This window comes from Sapajus apella, unplaced genomic scaffold (assembly GCF_009761245.1).
Source record: "Sapajus apella isolate SASKATOON/1434 unplaced genomic scaffold, GSC_monkey_1.0 scaffold36, whole genome shotgun sequence".
Taxonomy (NCBI): domain Eukaryota; kingdom Metazoa; phylum Chordata; class Mammalia; order Primates; family Cebidae; genus Sapajus; species Sapajus apella.
Window position 1 is genome coordinate 35,197,839 of NW_022436976.1, and position 24,168 is coordinate 35,222,006.

General features: G+C 40.8%; 1 protein-coding gene and 1 long non-coding RNA gene across 3 annotated transcripts in view; one reads left to right on the forward strand and one right to left on the reverse strand.

Annotated features, from left to right (window-relative positions):
• The window catches only part of FAF1 (Fas associated factor 1), a 527,910-nt gene that overhangs the window by 333,205 nt on the left and 170,537 nt on the right, over positions 1 to 24,168 (forward strand). The window lies entirely within an intron of this gene.
• Positions 8,412 to 24,168, reverse strand: part of LOC116564127 — a 16,592-nt gene continuing 835 nt past the window's right edge. Inside the window, exons 2-3 of the long non-coding RNA XR_004274740.1 lie at positions 17,048 to 17,056; positions 8,412 to 8,507 (exon numbers count right to left, since the gene is read on the reverse strand). This is a non-coding gene — a long non-coding RNA (uncharacterized LOC116564127). The remainder of the gene's footprint in view (positions 8,508 to 17,047; positions 17,057 to 24,168) is intronic.

The following is a 24,168-nucleotide window of genomic DNA, read 5'->3' on the forward strand; positions in this document are numbered from 1 at the left end:
GAAACTACAGATAAGGGGAGACTACTATATTAAAAGAGAGAAGAGGGATTTGTAAGAATTGTATTATTATATGATGTACTTTTCAATACTGTAGTTACCCATTTAAAAGATCTTTCTCAGAATATTGTTATCCACTGAGAAGGTCTTTAATACTATGTCATTCCCTCAGTGTTTTTAGAATACATAAGTATCAGTTTATAATTGCTACTAAAAAAAATAAGAAAGCAAGCAAAAAATATGCAACCTACAGAATAGGGAGAAAGGGCCTATAGTCTTTAAAAATATAGAGACTCCATGTTAAAAAACATTTATTATATTAAGGGAATTGGTTCTTTTTACTAACATGGCAACTTATTCCTGAATCCAGAGTTCAAAAATGTTATCATCGTTCTTACCTATGATCTTTATCTATTTTCAGATGATTGTAAAGTCAAAAATAATGAAAATTAGCTTTTTACAGTGTGACATTACAAGTTTTTAAGTAAGCAGTAAAATCACTTTTTGAATTTTAGTTTAATGCAAAATATGTCATACAGCTAATCATCGAGTAATTTTGTGACTTGACTCCAAGGAACCAAAATAAATTTTTACATGAACTGTAACCATTTTCTTGACCTCTATATTATTTTTGCTTTATTAATAAAATATTAGTAACAGGAGGACAGGCATGGTGGCTCACACTTGTAATCCTAGCACTTTGGGAGGCCAAGGCGGGTGGATCATGTGAGGTCAGGAATTCGAGACGATCCTAACATGAAGAAACCTCAACTCTACTAAAAATACAAAATTAGCCCGGCATGGTGGTACATGCCTGTAATCCCAGGTACTCAGGATGCTGAGGCAGTCCCAAAAGAACTTAACTTCAATTCTTCTCCATTTTAGCTCCTACATATCTCCCATTCATTCACTTTTGTCTATTTCCACTGCCACTACTCTAAGATACCAGCTTTTCATTGTGGACTGTTTATTGCAAAAGCTTCCAAACTGGGCTTCTGTATCCACTCTCACTTCCCCTCAGTCAACTCTCCACACTACATTAGAATAACACTTTTTAAAAGAGATAATAATCTGCTGGGTGTGGTGGCTCACACCTGTAATCCCAGCACTTAGGGAGGCTGAGGGGGGCAGATCATGAGGTCAAGAGATTGAGACCATCCTGGCCAACATAGTGAAACCCCGTTTCTACTTTAAAAAAAAAAAAAAAATTAGCTCTGCGTGGTGGTCCGCGCCTGTAGTCCCAGCTACTTGGGAGGCTGAGGCAGGAGAATCGCTTGAACCTGGGAGGTGGAGGTTGCAGTGAGCTGAGATCGCACCACTGCACTAAGGCCTGGTGACAGAGCAAGACTCTGTCAAAAAAAAAATAAAGATATAAATCTCCTCAAGTAATCTCCCTGCCTATAAAGACCAGACCCCTTAACTGACCAACCAGGTACTGCATAGCCTGATTCTTGCTTACTTCTTTAGTGTTACCTTATATTTTACTCTCTCATGTTTTCTGTTTCCTAGCTACACTGGTCTGAGAGTTCTTCTGAGGTATCATCATTGGGCTTTTTGTCCTGTTCCCTGATACATCCTGTATAATTCTTACTCATGTCTTCAACTCAAACATTTCTTTATGGATGCTGTCTTTTTACTGCATTTACAGTTGTGATTTTATATTTTATTTAGGGATATTTCCTATTTTATATTGTAGGTGTTCCACAAGGGCATATGTCTATTTTTGTTCATTATTGTATACCTAATCCCTTTGGACAGTAGGTGCTCAGTAAAGATTGAATGAATAAACCTCTCTAAAACTGTTTCCAATACTTCGGGGGTTTTTTTGTTTTGTTTTTGTGTTTTTTTCGTTATTGTTTTTCGTTTGTTTTTTTTTTACACAGAGTCTTGCTCTGTCGCCAGGCTAGAGCGTGCGGCGCAATCCCTGCTCACTGCAACCTCCGCCTTCGAGATTCAGGCGATTCTTCCGCCTCAGCCTCCCAAGTAGCTGGGACTACAGGCATCTGCCATGATACCTGGCTAATATTTTTATTTTTTTGGTATTTAATTTATTTTTTAATTGGATTTTAGGTTTTGGGGCACATGAGAAGAACATGCAAGATTGTTGTCTAGGCACACCCATGGCAGTGTGACTTGCTGCCTTCCTCCCCATCACTATTTGGCATTTCTCCCCATGCTATCTCTCCCCAACTCCCCATCCCCCGCTGTCCCTCCCCTATTTCCCCCCCGACAGACCCCAGTGTGTGATGCTTCCCTGCAAGTGTCCATGTGTTTTCATTGTTCAACACCCGCCTATGAGTGAGAACATGTAGTGTTTGGTTTTCTGTTCTTGTGTCAGTTTCCTGAGAGTGATGGTTTTTCAGGTTCATCCATGTCCCTACAAAGGACACGAGCTCATCGTTTTTGATGGCAGCATAATATTCCGTGCTGTATATGTGCCACATTTTCCCTGTCCAGTCTATACTTGATGGGCATTTGGATTGGTTCCAGGTCTTTGCTATTGTAAACATTACTGCAATGAACATTCGTGTGCATGTGTCCTTATAGTAGAATGATTTATAATCCTTTGGATATATACCCAGTAATGGGATTACTGAATCAAATGGAATTTCTATGTCTAGGTTCCTGAGGAATCGCCACACTGTCTTCCACAATGGTTGGACTAATTTACACTCCCACCAACAATGTAAAAGTGTTCCTGTTTCTCTACATCTTCTACAGCATCTGTTTTCTCCAGATTTTTTAATGATTGCCATTCTAACTGGTGTGAGATGGGATGTCAATGTACTTTTGATTTGCATTTCTCTAATGACCAGTGATGATGAGCATTTTTTCATATGTTTGTTGGCCTCATGTATGTCTTCTTTTGTAAAGTGTCTGTTCATATCCTTCACCCACTTTTGAATGGGCTTGTTTTTTTCTTGTAAATCTGTTTTAGTTCTTTGTAAATTCTGGATATCAGCCCTTTGTCAGATGGGTAGATTGCAAAAATTTTTTCCCATTCTGTTGGATGCCGATTCACTCTAATGACTGTTTCTTTTGCTGTGCAGAAGCTGTGGAGTTTGATTAGGTCCCATTTGTCTATTTTGGCTTTTGCTGCCAGTGCTTTTGGTGTTTTGGTCATGAAGTCCTTGCCTACGCCTATGTCCTGAATGGTTTTGCCTAGGTTTTCTTCTAGGGTTTTTATGGTGTTGGGTCTTATGTTTAAGTCTTTAATCCATCTGGAGTTAATTTTAGTGTAAGGTGTTAGGAAAGGGTCCAGTTTCCGCTTTCTGCACATGGCTAGCCAGTTTGCCAACACCATTTATTAAACAGGGACTCCTTTCCCTATTGCTTGTTTCTGTAGGCTTGTCAAAGATCAGATGGTTGTAGATGTGTAGTGTTGCCTCTGAGGCCTCTGTTCTGTTCCATTGGTCTATATCTCTGTTTTGTTACCAGTACCATGCTGTTTTGATTACTGTAGCCTTGTAGTATAGTTTGAAGTCCGGTAGTGTGATGCCTCCTGCTTTGTTCTTTTTGCTTAGGATTGACTTGGCTATGTGGGCTCTCTTTTGGTTCCATATGAAGTTTAAGGTGTTTTTTTCCAGTTCTGTGAAGAAGGTCATTGGTACTTGATGGGGATAGCGTTGAATCTGTAAATTACTTTGGGCAGTATGGCCATTTTCACGATATTGATTCTTCCTAACCATGAACATGAAATGTTTCTCCATCTGTTTGTGTCCTCTCTTATTTCGTTGAGCAGTGCTTTGTAGTTCTCCTTGAAGAGGTCCTTTACGTTCATTGTAAGTTGTATTCCTAGGTATTTTATTCTCTTTGTAGCAATTGTGAATGGCAGTTCATTCTTGATTTGGCTCTTTTTAAGTCTGTTATTGGTGTATAGGAATGCATGTGATTTTTGCACATTGATTTTGTATGCTGAGACTTTGCTGAAGTTGCTTATCAGTTTCAGGAGATTTTGGGCCGAGACAATGGGGTCTTCTAGATATACAATCATGTTGTCTACAGAAGAGACAATTTGACTTCCTCCTTTCCTATTCAAAAACCTTTTATTTCTTTTTCTTGCCTGATTGCTCTGGCTGGAACTTCCAATACTGTATTGAATAGGAGTGGTGAGAGAGGGCATCCTTGTCTAATGCCAGATTTCAAAGGGAATGCTTCCAGTTTTTGCCCATTCAGTATGATTTTGGCTGTTGGTTTGTTGTAAATAGCTTTTACTATTTTGAGATATGTTCCGTCAATATCTAGTTTATTGAGGGTTTTTAGCATAAAGGGCTGTTGAATTTTGTCAAAGGCCATCTCTGCATCAATTGAGATAATCATGTGGTTTTTGTCTTTGGTTCTGTTTATGTGGTGAATTACGTTTATAGACTGCGTATGTTGAACCAGCCTTGCCTCCCCTGGATGAAGCCTACTTGATCATGGTGGATAAACTTTTTGAAGTGCTGTTGCGATCGGCTTGCCAGTATTTTATTGAAGATTTTTTCATCTATGTTCATCATGGATATTGGCCTGTAGTTTTCTTTTCTTGTTGAGTCTCCACCGGGTTTTGGTATCAGGATGATGTTGGTCTCATAAAATGATTTGGGAAGCATTCCCTCTTTTTGTATTGTTTGCAATAGTTTCAAAAGGAATGGTACCAGCTCCTCTTTGTATGTCTGAGAGAATTCAGCTGTGAACCTGTCTGGACTGGGCTTTTTTTGGGTGGCAGGCTCTTAATTGCTGCCTCAACTCCAGACCTTGTTATTGTTGTATTCAGGTTTCGTCTTCATCCTGGTTTAGGCTTGGGAGGATGCAAGTGTCCAGGAATTTATCCATTTCTTCCTGGTTTACTAGTTTATGTGCATAGAGATGTTTGTAATAATCTCTGATGATGGTTTGTATTTCTGTGGATTCTGTGGTGATATCCCCTTTATCATTTTTTATTGCATCTATTTGATTATTCTCTCTTTTGTTTTTTATTAATATGGCTAGTGGTCTATTTTGTTGATCTTTTTGAAAAACCAGCTCCTGGATTTATTGATTTTCTGAAGGGTTTTTTGTGTCTCTATCTCCTTCAGTTCTGCTCTGATCTTAGTTATTTCTTGTTTTCTGCTAGGTTTTGAGTTTTTTTGGTCTTACTCCTCTAGCTCTTTCAATTTTGATGATAGGGTGTCGATTTTAGATCTTTCCTTGCTTCTCATCTGGCCATTTCTTGCTATATATTTTCCTCTAGACACTGCTTTAAATGTGTCCCAGAGATTCTGATATGTTGTGTCTTCATTCTCGTTGGTTTCAAAGAACATCTTTGTTTCTGCCTTCATTTCATTTTTTATCCAGTCAACATTCAAGAGCCAGTTGTTCAGTTTCCATGAAGCTGTACGGTTCTGAGTTAGTTTCTGAATTCTGAGTTCTAACTTGATTGCACTGTGGTCTGAGAGACTGATTGTTATGATTTCTGTTCTTTTGCATTTGCTGAGGAGTAGTTTACTTCCAATTATGTGGTCAATTTTAGAGTAGGTGTGATGTGGTGCTGAGAAGAATGTATATTCTGTGGATTTAGGGTGGCGAGTTCTGTAAATGTCTATTAGGTTTGCTTGGCCCAGGTCTGAGTTCAAGTCCTGGGTATCCTTGTTAATTTTCTGTGTCGTTGATCTGTCTAATATTGACAATGGGATGTTAAAGTCTTCCACTATTATTGTGTAGGTGTCTGAGTCTCTTTGTAAGTCATTAAGAACTTGCTTTGTGCTCCTGTATTGGGTGCGTATATATTTAGGATCGTCAGCTCTTCCGGTTGTATTGATCCTTTTACCATTGTGTAATGACCTTCTTTGTCTCTTCTGATCTTTGTTGGTTTCAAGTCTCTTTTATCAGAGATGAGAATTGCAACTCCTGCTTTTTTTGCTCTCCATTTGCTTGGTAAATCTTCCTCTATCCCTTTATTTTGAGCCTTTGTGTATCCTTGCATGTGAGATGGGTTTCCTGGATACAGCACACCAGTGGATTTTGGGTTTTTATCCAGTTTGCCAGTCTGTGTCTTTTGATTGGGGCATTTAGCCCATTTACATTTAGGGTTAATATTGTTATGTGTGATTCTGATCCTGCCATTTTGATACTACTGGCTGTTTTGCCCATTAGTTGATGCAATTTCTTCGTTGTGTTGATGCACTTTACCATTTGTTATATTTTTGGAGTGGCTGGTACTGGTTGTTCCTTTCTGTGTTTAGTGCTTCTTTCAGGAGCTCTTGTAAAGCAGGCCTGGTGGTAATGAAATCTCTGAGTACTTCCTTGTTCACAAAGGATTTTATTTCTGCTTCACTTATGAAGCTTAGTTTGGCTGGATATGAAATTCTGGGTTGAAAGTTCTTTTCTTTAAGGATGTTGAATATTGGCCCCTACTCTCTTCTGTCTTGTAGGGTTTCTGCTGAGAAATCTGCTGTGAGTCTGATGGGCTTCCCTTTGTGGATAACCCGACCTTTTTCTCTGGCTGCCCTTAGCATTTTCTCCTTCATTTCAACCCTGGTGAATCTGACAATGTGCCTTGGGGTTGGTCTTCTTGAGAAATATCTTTGTGGTATTCTCTGCATTTCCTGGACTTGAAGATTGGCCTGCCTTGCTAGGTTTGGGAAATTTTACTGGATAATATCCTAAAGAGTATTTTCCAGCTTGGATTCATTCTCTCTGTCACATTCCGGTACACCTATCAAACGTAGATTAGGTCTTTTCACATAGTCCCATATTTCTCGGAGACTTTGTTCATTCCTTTTTACCCTTATTTCTCTAATCTTGCCTTCTTGTTTTATTTCATTGAATTGATCTTCGACCTCTGATATCCTTTCTTCTGCTTGGTCATTTCAGCTGTTGAAACTTGTGTATGCTTATTGAAGTTCTCGTGTTGGTTTTTTTTTTTTTTTTCAGAGACAGGGTCTTGCTATGTTGCCCAGGCTGGAGTGCAGTGGCTATTCACAGGCGCAATCCCACTACTGATCAGCACGGGAGTTTTGACCTGCTCCGTTTCCGACCTGGGCCTGTTCACCCCTCCTTAGGCAACCTGGTGGTCCCCCGCTCCCGGGAGGTCACCATATTGATGCCGAACTTAGTGCGGACACCCGATCGGCATAGCGCACTGCAGCCCAGAACTCCTGGGCTCAAGCGATCCTCCCACCTCAGCCTCCCGAGTAGCTGGGACTACAGGCACGCGCCACCACGCCCGGCTCTCGTGTTGTTTTTTCAGCTCCCTCAATTCACTTATATTCCTCTCTAAGTTGTTTATTCTTGTTAGCATTTCATCAAATCTTTTTTCAAGGTTCTCAGTTTCTTTGCACTGGGTTAGAACATGTCCTTTTAGCTCAGAGATTTTTCTTATTACCCAGCTTCTGAGGTCTGATTCTGTCAATTCATCACACTCATTCTCCAGCCAGCGTTGTTCCCTTGCTGGTGAGGAGTTGTGATCCCTTGTAGGGGGAGAGGCGTTCTGGTTTCGGGTGTTTTCATCCTTTTTGCGCTGGTTTCTTCCCATCTTTGTGGATTTATCCACTGTCGTCTTTGTAGTTGTTGGCTTTCAGATTGGGTCTCTGAGTGGATGTCCAGTTTGTTGATGATGAAGTTATTTCTTTCTGTTTCTTAGTTTTCCTTCTAACATTCAGGCCCCTCTGCTGTAGGACTGCTGAGGTCCACTCCAGGCCCTGCTTGCCTGGGGATCCCCTGCAGTGGCTGCAGGACCGTAAGGATTGCTGCCAGTTTCTTCTGCTGCTGTCTTTGTCCCAGAAGGATACCTGCCAGATGTCAGTCTGAGCTCTCCTTTATGAGGTGATTCTTTGGATATACAGGGGTCAGGCACCTGCTTGAGGAGACAGTTTGTCCTTTATAGGAGCTCAAGTGCTACGCTGTGAGCTCCGTTGTTCATTCAGAGTTGCTGGGCAGGTACGTTTAAGTCTGCTGTAGCAGAACTCATAAATCCCGTTTTTCCCCCAGATGCTCTGTCCCAGGGAGTTAGGCCTTTATTCATAAGTTTCTGTTGTGCTGCTGCCTCTTTTCAGGGCTGCCCTGCCCAGCGAGGAGGCAGCCTAATCACTGTCTGCCTACAGAGGCTTTGCTGAGCTGCTGTGGGCTTCGCCCAGCTGCCGTGTGAACTTCCCTGCAGTCCTGTTTATATGGGTATAGTTAGAACTGCCTCGGCAATGGCGGCCCACCCCTATAATGTCAGACTCTCTCTGTAATAGTGGGCTGCCTCGGCAATGGCGGACTACCTCCTTAGTGGTGTACTGCCTTGATAATGGTGAATGCCCTTCCCCCACAGAGCCGGACCTTCTCAGGTTCAGCTGTGCTTGCTGTGAAACTCTCAATCCAGAGCGTTTCCGATTGCTGTTTTTTTGTGGGAGTGGCTCCCTGCCTGATCACCTGGCTCCCTGCCTCAGAGCCCTTTTTTTTTCTTTTTAGTTGAACGGTCAACTCTGTCTCCCAAGTGTTCCAGTCTGCTGTTGAAAAGGCGCCGGGATCTGTGTGATTTCCCGTGTGGCGACCCACTGTGCCGGCTGAAATAGCCATGCTAAGATTCGTGGTTCTTTTTTCCCAGGAATCTACTGGCCTGGCTCCCTGTTTCAGTCCCCTTTATTATCAGTTGAATGGGCGACTCTGTCTCCCAGGAGCTCCAGTCGCCAGCTAAAATGGCACCCGGACCTGTGTATTTTGTACAGAGACCGCCCCACCGGTGCTCTGGCCAAAACAGCCGCACTAGCAACCCATGGGGCTCCTCCGCCTGTGCATCTGCTGTCTGTGGGCATTAAAAATCCGTCTGGAAATGCTGTGTTCACTCACCCTCCACGCTTTCACTTGGATCTGCAATCCTTAGCTGCTCCTAATCGGCCATCTTGGATCATATCGCCTGGCTAATTTGTTTGTATTTTTAGTAGGGATGGGTTTCACCATGTTGGACAGGATGTTGTTGATCTCTTGACCTCATGATCCGCCCGCCTTAGCCTCCCAAAGTGCTGGGATTACAGGCATCAGCCACCGTACCCAACTGTTAACAGTTCTTAACAACTATCTGACATTGTTGTCAGTCCAATTCTTAACAACTATCTGAGATTGTTGTCAGTTGAAATAAGATGACGTATTTGGGAACACATCGAAAAATATAACACATTAAGGGAATATAAGGGAATGTAAGCAAATAGATTCTTGTTACTGAATGATTATAATTCTTTAATTTTACTGTGATCTTGGAATATGGGAAAACATGGCAACACGTGTGGTTTCAGCTCTTTTGCTCCTTTGATATGTCTCTCCTGTAGTTCTACCATTCTTGCCATAGTTGAGACTCTTATCATTTTCTCTTTATTTCCGTTTCAGGTCTTTCTCTCTTGCTTCCCTTACTCCCATTCTCCAGAACGTGAGGGGTATGAGTTATCTTTGTTAAATGCATTTGCATCATGTTACTCACTTGCTTCAACTCTCTCAATGATTTCCCGTTACCTACAAGATAATGTCTAAACTCCTTAATGAAACATATTTGACTCTTCATAATCTGACGAATGCCTCCCCTCCTACCTGTGTTCCTCACTATTTTGTGCCTTAACTGGCCTCCAACCACTCTAAACTACTTGTTTCTTAGATGTGTTGCCTTTTTTCTTGCCATTGTGCCATTGCTCATATCATTTCCTTCTCTTCTAAGGTGCTTACACTCCTCCTGGCCTACCCTTTAATTAAATCATCCTTTAAGACTCAGCTGACACTCCTTTGTGACATTTCCCTTGAAGTCTTAAGGAAAAATTAGACATTTTCTCTTCTTGTACTACCAAAGCATTGATTATGGGACTTAACACATTAGTAAAATTAGTTACTTACACTTCTTTTATATAAGTTTATTCACAACTTTTTTGTGAACTCTTCAAAGACAAGAATACCACTCTTTTTTTATCTCTCTATAGTTAGGCACATAGTAGATACTTAATATTTGTTGACAGGATAATTACAGAAGAATGCCCAGAAGAAATGGGGAATGGCCAGATTTTAAGGTGTGAGAAGTTATATGGGAACAAATTTATGCTGCAATAGTGAATTCCTTGTATCGTTGTTAAGAGTGTAGGATTCTCTGCCAGTGTGGTGGCTCACGCCTGTAATCCCAGCACTTTGGGAGGCTAAGGTGAGTGGATCATCTGAGGTCAGGAGTTCAAGACCACCCTGACCAACATGGTAAAAACCCATCTCTACTAAAAATACAAAATTAGCTGTGCATGGTGGCACACACCTGTAATCCCAGCTACTTGGGAGGCTGAGGCAGGAGAATCACTTGAACATGGGAGGAGGAGGTTGCAGTGAGCTGAGATCACGCCATTGCACTTTATCCTGGGCAACAAGAGCAAAACTGTCTCAAAAAAAGAAAAAAAAATGGTTGTAGGATTCTGGTGCTGTATAAAGGGGAGAGTTAAACCTGATTTCTCTTTGGATGGAGCAGGTTAACAATCAGATGTTTTCATTGCACATCTACTTAGGACACTTGGATTTTACTTTGGGGTTTTATAAGTCACACAAAGTGAATATATGTGAAAAGTTAGAGATATCACAATACTGATGTTATTTAATACATAGGATAAGCCTATTTGAAAATGTTCTAGAAATGAAATCGGTTACTCATTTTCCCTTTTTTGCTTTCTTTTTCATATGTTGAAGCCCTGTCTGTTTTTCGGTTTTAAAATCCTTTCATATAGACTAGCTCATTTTTTTCATATATGCTTAATCAGGCAGAAGAGTTATTGCTTTTGTTTGTTTTGTTAACAAATAAGGAAACTGAGATTCAGAGAGGTAAATGACTTTTGCAAGAACACTAGAAAGTTCGAAAGTTGGCCGGGCGTGGTGGCTCACGCCTGTAATCCCAGCACTTTGAGAGGCCAAGGCAGGCAGATCATGAGGAATTTGAAACCAGTGTGGCCAACACAGTGAAGCCCCATCTCTTCTAAAAAATACAGAAAATTAGCTGCGTGTGGTGGCGGGCAGCTGTAATCCCAGCTACTCGGGAAACTGAGGCAGGAGAATCGCTTGAACCTGGGAGGTGGGGGTTGCACTGAGCTGAGATCACGCCACTGCACTCAGTTATCTAATCCTGGGCGACAGAGCTAGATTCCATCTCAAAAAAAAAAAAAAAAAGAAAGTTTGAAAGTTGGGTCTGGCTGGACTAGGACTAGTCATTTCTGACTGACTGCCTCTTATGGAACTATGTGGTCTTTCTAGTGGCAACACCAGCACATAGTGCCATTTGTATTTGTGCTTTTCTTCTTCTTCTTCTCTTTTTTTTTTTTTTTTTGAGACAGGATCTCACTCTGTCACCCAAGTTGGAGTGCAGTGGTGCAATCACAGCTCACTGCAGCCTTGCCCTTCTGGTTCCTGGGCTCCCACCTCAGCTTCCTGGGTAGCTGGGACTACAGGCGCATACCATCATGCCTGGCTAATTTTTTGTATTTTTTTGTAGAGACAGTGTTTCACCAAGTTGCCCAGCCTGGTCTTGAATGCCTGGAATCAAGTGATCTTCCCACCTCAGCCTCTCAAAGTGCTTGAATTACAGACTTGAGCTACCATACCTGGCCTCATTTGTGGTTTGATTTATGAGGAATTTTTTTTAACCTGAGCCAAAATTTCTAAAAATTTCCAAACTACACTCAAAATGGAAGATTGTCTCCCAAATGCCACAGTTTTAATGAATGAATATAATCTGGCAATGTCCTCAAATGCTCTTTACTTTGTATGGGCTGGTTTGAGCTTGATGCATTTATTGAGCTAATTGATATTTGAGGCTCTGAGGAAATGAAGTAATACAGGTAAGGTTCAGTAAAGTTGGGAGCCAGTGAGAACAGGGTCATGGTGTAGGAGATGATGATATTAGGCCTAGGGAGCAGAAACTGGGGTAGAGCATGAGATTACCACCAAGTCCAAGATAATGAGGGAGAGAATCAGGTCCTAGAGGAGGATTTGAGAAATGAGGGTAGTCTAAAAGAAACTTTAAGCTGCCTCTCATTTATGATCAGTTGTGCCCACCACTGCTCCCTGATGTGCACAGGTATACTATCAAAGGTTCCCCAGGGAAGCCAGATTCCCTTACTCCTCAGTTTTCTCAGGGATATCCCACTTCAGTAAAGAGGAACTCATAGGTGTCCAATAAATATTGGCATCCTCCCTATTCTTCTTCACTATCCTCCCCACCCCCAAATCCAAAATTTCCCTTAATTCTGAAATTTTATGATTCTGTACAATTCTGATAGTTCTTCAGCAAAGGAAATGGATCAATTAAAAATAGGTAAATTTCACCAGGTGCGGTGGCTCACTCCTGTAATCCCAGCACTTTGGGAGGCTGAGGCGGGCAGATCACAAGGTCAGGAGTTTGAGACCAGCGTGGCCAACATAGTGACACACCGTCTCTACAAAAAATTAACTGGGCGTGGTGGTGGACACTTGTAATCCCAGCTACTCAGGAGGCTGAGGCAGGAGAATTGCTTGAACCCAGAAGGCGGAGGTTGCAGTGAGCTGATACTGTGCCACTGAACTCCAGCCTGGGCAACAGAGCAAGACTCCATCTCCAAAAAAAAAAAAAAAAAGATGCAAATTTCAAGTATCGGACTCCTGGGTGTCAACTGTACGAATATGCTTTAAAAATAATGCTCAAGAGGGTGGACCAGATAGCCAACTAAATGCTGCCTGTAAGTGCCACTCCCACCAAGAGAGACCAAATTATCAAGTAAGCATAATTTGGGCAACTCTTAAGAGAGAAAATGCCAAGAGTGGTTAGAGAGGTGATGCTGAAGCCAAGGCAGAAGAGAGAGAAACCTGGGAACCTTTCGTGGGGTATCTGAATGCTGGTGCCAGTTCTTGGCCCTGAATAGCTTTTGGGAAAGGGATGTATGAGGGAAATGAGGGATAGCTCACTCTTGCTAAAGACCACTAAGATCCTAGCTACAGGGGACCCTGTGACCTGGCAGGGGAATCTTTCTAGGGAGCAAGACAGACAGGAGTGTGGTCAGCACGGAGCCCAGGAGTTTTTGTATGCTGGTCAGCTGTGGCAGAGATTAGCCATAGACACCAACCCTCCAGGGCTCTTCATCTTCCTCCAGGAGGTGCTGGCCCCAGCTAACCTTCAACCTAAGAAAGACTGGGGCTGGGTGGGGCATGGTGGCTCATGCCTGTAATCTCAGCACTTTGGGAGGCCAAGGCAGGTGGATCGCCTGAGCTCAGGAGTTCAAGACCACCCAGGGCAACATGGAGAAACCCGGTCTCTATTAAAAATACAAAAAATTAGCCAGGTGTGGTGGTGCACACCTATAGTCCCAGCTGCTTGGGAGGCTGAGGCAGGAGAATCACTTGAGCCTCAGAGGCAAAGGTTGCAGCAAGCCAAGATCATGCCACTACATTCCAGCTTGGGCTACAGAGTGAGACTGTGTCTCCAAAAAAAAAGAAAGAAAGAAAGAAAAAGATCAGGCTGGCTTCCCCATAAGACTGGGGCATATCTGTTCTGTAAGCCCTCCTTCTCACTGGCTCCTGCTAAGACCCTATCTAGCTGTCCAGGAACACCTAACAAAAGAAAATGTGAGTACAGCACCAGTGATTGGAGGAGGCACCCCCAAGGCTCAGGAGCAGACCTGGTGAGGGAGCCATCTCCTCCCCTTCCACACCACAGAGCACACCTGAGAATGCAACAAAGTACAAAAGATCTGTAAGGCTAGATATTTGCCTATTTATTGGCCATTACTCTAAGCACCGTCTGCCGGATCACACTTCAAACTACAACAACAAAAATTATCCTGCTAATATATACACCTGTGAAACCAAGTGCAAGAATTCACCCACACTTAAAGAATCTACACGAGAACTCTGGCAGTTCAAACAACGAGAGTGTCCCGTTAACTCCAGACGAGTCTACTAGCTTCCCAACAATGGTTCTTAACTATTCCAAAATGACTGCAATGGCAGACCCAGAATTGAGAATCTGGATGTCAAGAAAGTCCACTGAGATTGAATAGAAAATTGAAACTCAATCCAACGAATCTAGCAAAATGATCCAAGAGCTGAAAGATGAAATAGCCATTTTTAAAAAGAACCAAACAGAACTTCTAGAGCTGCAAAGTTTACTACAAAAATTTCACAGTACAATCCAAGTATGAACAGCAGAATAGACCAAATGGAGGAAAGAGACTCAGAGCTCAAAGACTGGTTTTTCAAATCAACCCAGACAAAAATAAACAATTTAAAACAATGAACAAAACCTCCAAGAAAGATGGAGTTATGTTAAGAGACCAAATTTAGGCCGGATGCGGTGGCTCACACCTGTAATCCCAGCACTTTGGGAGGCTGAGGCAGGCGGATCACAAGATCAGGAGTTGGAGACCAGCCTGGCCAACATGGTGAAACCCCGTCTCTACTAAAAATACAAAAATTACCTGGGCATGGTGGTAGGTGCCTATAGTCCCAGCTATGTGGGAGTCTGAGGCAGGAGAATCACTTGAACCCGGGAGGTGGAGGTTGCAGTGAACTGAGATTGCGTCACTGCACTCCAGCCTGGGCAACAGAGTGAGACTCCATCTCAAAAAAAAAAAGCCAATGAATAAATTTGGTCTCTTTTTTTTTTTTTTTTTTTTTTAAGATGGAGTCTCACTCTGTCACCAGGCTGGAGTGCAGTGGCATGATCTCGGCTCACTGCAACCTCTGCCTCCTGGGTTCAAGCAATTCTCCTGTCTCAGCCTCCCGAGCAGCTGGGACTATAGGTGTGAGCCACCACGTCCAGGTAATTTTTGTGTTTTTTTTTAGTAGAGACGGGATTTCACCATGTTGGCCAGGATGGTCTCGATCTCTTGACCTCATGATCCACCTGTCTCGGCCTCCCAAAGTGCTGGGTTTACAGGCGTGAGCCACCGCATCCAGCCAAGAAAAAATCTTAAAGGCAGCTAGAGAGAATGATCAAGTCATATATGGAAAGAATCCCTTTAGGCTAAACAACCCCATTAGCAGCAGGCCTGTGAGCAGAAACCCTACAAACTAAAAGAGATTTGGGACCTATTTTCAGCATCCTTAAAGAAAAACAATTTCAACCAAGAATTTCATATTTCACCAAACTAAATTTTATGAGTGAAGGAGAAACAAAATCCTTCTCAGACAAGCATATGCTGAGGGAATTTGTTTCAACTAGACCACCCTTATAAGAGGTCCTTCTGGGAGTGCTAAAGTGAAATCAAAAGACTGACACCCACTACAACAAACACATACTTAAGCACGTAGCCCAGACACTAAAAAGCGACTATACAATCAGGTCTACATAGCAACCAGCTAACACCACGATGACAGGATCAAAATCACATATATCCATACTAACTTTGAATATAAGTGGGCTAAATGCCTCACTTGAAAGGCATAGAGTGACAAGGTGAATGAAAAGGTAAGACTTAACTATCTGTTGTTGTCAAGAGACACATCTTACACATAATGACACCCACAGTCTCGAAGTAAAGGAATGGAGAAAGACCTACAATGCAGAAAGAAAACATAATAGAGCAAGGGGCTGGGTGCGGTGGCTCACACCTGTAATCTTAACATTTTGGGAGGCTGAGGCAGGCAGATCATATGAGGTAAGGAGTTTGAGACCCGCCTGGCTAACATGGTGAAACCTCATCTCTACTAAAAATGCAAAAATCAGCTAGGCATGGTGGTGCATGCCTGTAATCCCAGCTACCCAGGTGGCTGAGGCAGGAGAATCACTGGAACCCAGCAGGCAGAGGCTGTAGTGAGCCGAGATTGCACCACTGCACTCCAGCCTGGGTGACAAAGCAAGACTGTGTCTCCAAAAAAAAAAAAAAGCAAGGGTTGCTATTCTTATATCAGATAAAACAAACTTTAGTAAAAATTAAGGACAATAAAGTACCTTATATAATGGTAAAGGGTACAACACAACAGGAAGACTTAACCATTCTAAATATATACACACGCAGCACTGGAGCACCCAGATTCATAAAACAAGTTACTGTATTGGCATTAAAAAAGACTTAGGTGGCTGGGCGTGGTGGCTTACGCTTGTAATCCCAGCACTTTGGGAGGCCAAGACAGGCAAATCACCTGAGTTGAGGAGTTCAAGACTAGCCTGGCCAACGTGGTGAAACCCCATCTCTATTAAAAATACAAAATTAGCCAGGTGTGGTGGTGGGTGCCTGTGATCCCAGCTACTCAGGAGGCTGAGGCAGGAGACTTCCTTGAACCTGGGAGGTGGAGGTTGCAGTGAGCCGATATCATACCGCTATACTCCAGCCTGGGTAACAGAGTGAGACTCTGTCTCAAAAACAAAAAGACTTAGGTAACCACACAATAATAGTGGGAGACTTCAACATCCCACTGATAGCATTAGACAGATCATTGAGGCAGAAAACTAACAAAGAAATTCTGGACTTAAACCCAACACTTGACCAATTAGACCTAATAGAAATTTACAGAGCCTTCCACCCAACAACCACAGAATATACATTCTTCTCATCTGTACACAGAACATATTCTAAGATTGACCACATGCTCAGACATAAAGCAAGTCCCAATAAATTCAAAAAAATTGAAATATCAAGCACACTCTCAGAGGACAGTGCAATAAAAATAGAAATCAATATCAAGAAGATCTCTTAGGCCAGACGTGGTGGCTCACACTTGTAATCCCGGCACTTTGGGAGGCTGAGGCAGGCAGATCACTTAACGTCAGGAGTTCAAGACCAGCCTGGCCAACATGGTGGCGCATGCCTGTAATCCCAGCTACTCAGTTGCAGTGAGCCGCGATCACGCCACTGCACTCCAGTCTGAGCAACTTTGTCTCAAAAAAAAAAAAAAAAAATCTCTTAAAAGTACACAAAGAGATGGAAATTAAAAAACTTGCTCCAGAATAACGCCTGGGTGAACATCAGTATTAAGGCAGAAATCAAAAAAGTCTTTGAAATTAATGAAAATTACCCAAATCTCTGTGATGCAACTAAAGCAGTGTTAAGAGGAAAGTTTATAGCTGTAAACAAACACCCTCATCAATTAGTTAGAAAACTCTAAAATTAACAATCTAACATTAAACCTAAAAAAACTAGAAAGAACAAATCAACTCCAAAGGTAGCAAAAGAAAAGAAATAACCAAAATTGGAAAAGCACATAATGAAATTGAGATGCAAAAATCCATACAAAAGATCAATGAAAACAAGAGTTGGCTCTTGGAAAAAATAAGCAAGATTGAGCTGGGCACTGTGGCTCAAGCCTGTAATCCCAACACTTTGGGAGGCTGAGGTGGGCAGATCACCCAAGGTCAGGAGTTTGAGACCAGCCTGACCAACATGGAGAAATCCTGTCTCTACTAAAAATACAAAATTAGCCAGGCATGGTGGTGCATGCCTATAATCCCAGCTACTCAGGAGGCTGAGGCAGGAAAATCGCTTGAACCCAGGAGGAAGAGGTTGTGGTTAGCCGAGATTGCCCCATTGTACTCTAGCCTGGGCAATAAGAACAAAACTCCGTCTCAAAAAAAAAAAAAAAGAAAAGAAAAAAAATAAGCAAGATTGATAGACCACTAGCTAGATTAACCAAGAGAAGATCCAAATAAATACAATCAAAAATGACAATGATGACATTACGGCTGATTCCACAGAAATACAAAAGATCTTCGGAGAATACTGTCAACAACTCTATGCATACAAATTAGAAAATTTGCAGGAAATAGAGGAATTCCTGGAAAAACACAATCTCCCAAGATTGAATCAGGAGGAAATTGAATCCCTGAATAGACCAGTATGAAACTTTGAAATTGAATCAATAAAAAACCTGGCAATCAAAAAAAGCCCTGGGCCAGATGTATTCATAGCTAAATTCTGCTAGACATATAAAAATGAACTGGTTTCAGTGCTACTGAAATTATTTTAAAATATATATATGTAAGAGGAGGGACTCCTTCTGTAGCTCATGCTGTGAGGCCAGCATCACCTAATACCAAAGTCTGACAGAAACAATAACGAAAGAGAACTAAGACCAATATTGCTAAAGAACACATATACAAAACTCCTCAATAAAATACTAGTGAACTGAATTCAGAAGCACATCAAAAACTTAATTCACCACAGTTAAGTAGGCTTTATTCCTGGGATGCAAGGTTGGTTTTACATACACAAATCAATAAATGTGATTCAACACATAAACAGAATTAAAAGCAAAAACCGTATGATCAACTCAATAGATGCCGTAAAAACTTTTGATAAAATCTGAACATCCCTTCTTGATAAAAAAAAACCTCAAAACACTAGCCATTGAAGGAACATACCTCAAAATAATAAGAGCCCTCTATCATTAACCACAAACCTACAACTAACATTATACTGAATGGAGAAAAGCTGGGACAATTTCTCTTGAGAACTGGAACAAGACAAGGATGCCTACTCTCACCACTCCTATTCAGTGTAGTCTGAAAGTCCTAGCCTCAGCAATCGGGCAAGAGAAAGAAATGAAAGGCATCCAAATGGAAAAAGAAGTCAAATTATCTCTCTTTGCCGATGACATGATTCTATACCTAGAAAACTCTAAAGACCCTACAAGAAGCTCCTAGAACTGATAGACAATTTAGCAAGGTTTCTGGATGTACAATCAATGTACAGGCCGAGTGTGGTGCCTCATGCATGTAATCCTAGCACTTTGGGAGGCAGAAATGGGTGGATCACTTGAGGTCAGGAGTTTGAGACCAGCCTGACCAACATAGCAAAACCCTGACTCTACTAAAAGTACAAAAATTATCCAGGCATGGTGGTATGTGCTTGTAATCCCAAATGCTGAGGAGACCGATGCACGATAATCACTTGAACCCAGGAGATAGATGTTGCAGTGAGCCAAGATTGTTCCACTGTACTTTAGCCTGGCCAACAGAGTATGACTGTCAAACAAAAAAACCCCACAATATATAAAAATATACAATATACAAAACTCATTAGCATATCTATACACCAATAACGCCCAGCCTGAGAGTCAAACTGAGAACGCAGTCCAATTTACATTAGCCACAAAGAAAATTAAATGCCTAGGAATACAGCTAACCAAGGAGGTGAAAGATCTCTGCAATGAGAACTACAAAACACTGCTGAAAGAAATCAGAGATGAAACAAGTAAATGGCAAAGCATTTCATGCTCATGCATCAGAAGAATCAGTATTATTATAATGGCCACATTGACGAAAGCAATGTACAGATTTCTTTCAAACTACCAGTGTTATTTTTCACTGAACTAGCAAAAAACCAAACTAATATGGAACCAAAAAAGAGCCTGAATGACCAAAGCAATACTAAGCAGAAAGAACAAAGTGGGAGGCATCACACTTCCTGACTTCAAACTAAAGTATAAGGCTACAGTAACCAAAATAGCATGGTACTGGTACAAAAACAGACACATAGACCAGAATAGAAAACTCAAAAATGAAGTCACACACCTACAACCATCTGATCTTTGGCAAGGCCAACAAAACAAGCAATATGGAAAGGGCTTCCTTTTCAATAAATATGCTGGGATAACTGGCTAGCCATATGCAGAAGAATGAAAATAAATACCTTAAATTTTATATAAAAATTATCTCAAGATAGATTAAAGATTTAAATATAAAACCTCAAACTATAAAAATCCCAGAAGGAAACGTAGGAAATACCCTTCTCAGTAAGACCTTGCCAAAGAATTTTTGGCTTAGACCCCAAAACCAGTTGCAACAAAAACAAAAATTGACAAGTAGGACCTAATTAAACTAAAGAGCTTCTGCACAGAAAAAGAAACTATTGACAGAGTAAACAACGTACAGAATGGGAGAAAATACTTTCAAACTATACATCCAACAAAAATTCTGTATCTAGAAATCAATAAGGAACTGAAGCAGAAAACAAGCGCATTAAAAGACGGGCAAAGGACATAAACAGACATTTCTCGAAAGAAGACATGTAAGCAGCCAACAAACATGAAAAAATGCTAATCATCACTAATCATCAGAGAAATGCAAATTAAAACCACAGAGAGATACCATGTCACACCAGACAGAATGGCTATATTAAAAAGTCAAAAAGCAATAGATGCTGGCAAGACTGCATAGAAAAGGAAGCACTTATATACTGTGAATGGGAATGTAAATTAGTTCAGCTACTGTGGAAAGGAGTTTGGAGATTTCTCAAAGAACTTAAATCAGAGCTACCATTCAACCCAACAGTTCCATTACTGGGATGTACAGCCTCCCCCCAAATAATTATTATACCAAAAGGACACATACACTTATATGTTCATCGTAGTGCTATTCACAGTAGCAAAGACATGGAATCAACCTAGGTGCACATCAATGGTGGATTGGATAAAGAAAATATGGTACATATGTGCCATGGAGTACTATGCTGCCATGAAAAAGAATGAAAGCATATCTTTTGCAGCAATATGGTTGGAGCTGGAGGCCATAATCCTAAACTAACGAATGTACGAACAGACAAAACCAAATACTGCATATTCTCACTTACAAGCAGAAGGTAAACATTAAGCACAGATGGACATAAACATGGGAACAGTAGACACTGTGGACTACTATAGCAGGGAGGGAGGGCCTGCATTGTAAAACTACCTATTGGGTACTATGCTATGTTCACTACCTGGTGCAGTATACCCATGTAACAAACCTGCACATGTTACTCCCTGTATCTAAAATGAAAGTTGAAATTTAAAAAAGAAAAATTTAAAAATCATGCCCACATTAATTCTCACTCATGCCATTTTTTTCTCATTTTGCTGGGAGATTTTATTTTGGTTTTGTTTGTTTGTTTTGAGGTAGAGTTTTGTTCTTGTTGCCCAGGCTACAGTGCATTGGTGCAATCTCAGCTCACCACAACCTCCACCTCCCGGGTTCAAGTGATTCTCTTGCCTCAGCCTCCTGAGTAGCTGGGATTACAGGCATGTGTCACCATATCTGGGTATTTTTGTATTTTTAGTACAGATGGGGTTTCTCCTGTTGGTCTAGCTGGTCTCAAACTCCTGACCGCAGGTGATCCACCCGCCTCGGCCTCCCAAAATTCTGGAATTACAGGTGTGAGCCACCATGCCTGGCCCATTTTGTTTTATTTTAACTTTTTTTTTTTTTTTTTTTTGAGACAAAGTCTCACTCTGTCATCTGGTCTGGAGTGCAGTGGCATGATCTTGGCTCACTGCAACCTCCACCTCCCAGGTTCAGGCAATTCTCCTGCCTCGGCCTCCTGAGTAGCTGGGATTACAAGCCTGTGCCACCACGCCCAGCTAATTTTTGTATTTTTAGTAGAGACAAGGTTTCACCATGTTGGTCAGGCTGGTCTCAAACTCCTGACCTTGTGAGCCACCTGCCTCGGCCTCCCAAAGTCCTGGGATTACAGGCATGAGCCACCTCGCTTGGTGATTTTGTTTTATTTTTAAAGGAAGTGTTCTAATATTATTACTATGTGTTGATCAAAATAATTTGTTAAATGATTTATTCTAAGTCTCTAGAAAATATTTTTGAGTTTTTAGTTTTTTTTCACTCATAAACATTCTTTTTTCCCCCTTAACTCTAATATTTCAATGAATTTATTCAGCTTGAAATTACAGGTTAACTTGTTTTTTTTTAATAATCGGACTTAGTAGTATACAACAATAGCTTCTGCCTGAAGAGTTAATACTTCACAGCTTTCATTTTACACTAAATTTGTGGCCTTAACATAAATAAGTGCTGTAGGTATGAGTCTGCCCACAGAATACATATTTATCTTGGGAATGGATCATCATTTTACCATGTGTCAAAATATTTTTTAAAAGAGTTTTGGATCTGAGGATTTTCTCATTTTTGTCTCTTTTTTTTTAAATATAGATTATTCTTACAATGCATGTGTATATGTAAGAACTAGTAAGTAATCACATGTATGTTGAGTGATTACTTACTGGTTACATGTGAGTAAACACATTTATGTTCCGTGATTTCTTACTGTTTCTTGTATTTACTTGAGTGGGAGTCCTAAAAGTATAATTCCTAGTGTAATAATGTTGGGTGTATTATTCTTATGTGAGACATTTAAAGTGTGTGGATTTTTTGTTTTTTTGTTTTTCAGATAGAGTCTGGCTCTGTTGCTGAGGCTGGAGTGCAGTGGCCCGATCTCAGCTCACTGCAGCCTCCGCCTCTCAGGTTCAAGTGATTCTCCAGCCGCAGCCTCCCGAATAGCTGGGATTACAGGCGTGTGCCACCATGCGGCCTGGCTAATTTTTGTATTTTTAGTAGAGGTGGAGTTCCAACATGTTGGCCAGGCTGGTCTTGAACTCCTGGCCTCAAGTGATCCACCTGCCTCATCCTCCCAAAGTGCTAGAATTACAGGCATGAGCCACCATGCTTGGCTGGCAAAACAGTAGATTTTTAAAGCCTAATATACATTATAAATTTGAAAATGTTTTTATTAGCTATATTATTCATCCTCATAAATTTAAGAGCGATCATGTCTTATAACGTAGAGCTGAATGACATTTGTATTACTCTAATTTCTGTGAAGTCCACAGAGATGAAATATATTAGAATGCAAAACTAATTACACAGAAACATTAAGTATGAAATAAAAAAGTATGTCTTTGTCAAAAAATGAAAATGCTTAAGTTCAAATTATGTTAAAGTTGAATTTGGTCTGTATTTTGCGTATTTTAATTGGTAGTTTTAAGTCTTCATGACTACTGAATTAAATTTAATATGCCCTATCATGTCAGAATGCTTTTGAACCTTGTACTTTTCACTGAGACCCAGATGTCAATCAGATAGTTATTTAAACTCTAATGATAGTTTTTAGTATTTATCTCACTTTGGAGTGGTTTCCAGGCCTTGGATTACAGGACTAGGTAGGTTATATATTTCTCCAGAAAATTACAAGTCTTTCATACTTTATTTTGGCAAAGGAAGTAGGAAAATTAACTATATAAATTAAAGCATTAGAAATTTATTGCATGACATATGCAAAGCAACCTACTAAGAACTCTTTGACAGCTAAAAATGAGAATATAAGATCCAGTCTGTCTTCAAGGACGTTAGAGTCACCTAAACATAGATACAATGAAACTTGCAGTTCTTTTAAATCACAAAACATGAATTTTAGAGGTTCACAATAAGGGTTATAAGAGTTGAGCAGAAGGAAAAAAATTACTTGGCTGAGCTGGGCCAGCAAGAATTAGCTGGCAAGGTGAAATTACTTTTTCTTGTTTCTAGATAGTACCCATTTATGCTGTTGTGCCTAACATGGTATAGTTAATTCAGACTCTTTTCCTGGGAGGAAAAGCCAGGACAAGATGCCCGGCAGCACTATGTCCATGTCCTGAGACCAAAGTTGTTAGCATAACTGCCTGAGTTTTGCCAAGGAATTAGATGCTGCTGGAAAAATATCCAGAGCTCTTACATTTGCTGTCCAAAGAATTCCACAGTGTTGAGGGGTAAATGGCATCTCACTATTGACTAGACATGTGCCAAGTGGCTGGTTGGTACCCTTCATGCATACAAAGCAGGCTTGAGATGTATCATTGCATATTTGAAGGTTCTGTGGTTATGATGATCTGAAATGACCACTGATTAATACTGTAGCTATCTAAAATAATGAGGTTTTTCCACCATCAGAACCTCTTTATTTATCAAACTTATAAAATGAGGAACCTGCCTGAGGTAAAAGAACCTTTTCATTATGACTGAAGATTTGATCTTGATTCTCTGTGAATGTGTTGTGATTGTAGAATAAGGCAAAGGGCTTGTTTTGATAAGATCCTGGACTGTTATAATCAATATTTCCTATGTTGACTTTTTATGCTCTTGCTAATGTGACTTTCTAAATGTTAGGAAAATAAAGAAAAATATCTTCAGAACATGTTACATTTCTAATCACCTTTCATGTGTATGATGGTTTTTAAATTTGTCAAACTATTAAGATATTGAAATTATGTGGCCATACCAAGATTACCATTGAACCGTTTTCATTCACCAAGAGATATGATTTTCTGCAAACAAGCAATTTCTTCTGTTGAATTTCCTGCTCAGCATCGTTATTTTGCCCTTTGCTTTTCATGAGTGTTTAACACTTTTAAATTCTGTTTCAAGGCCAGTTTCCATGAGCTCTGCCTTGTATCTTCCAGCCTCTGTGTGTGTGTGTGTGTGTGTGTGTGTGTGTGTGTGTGTGTGTGTGT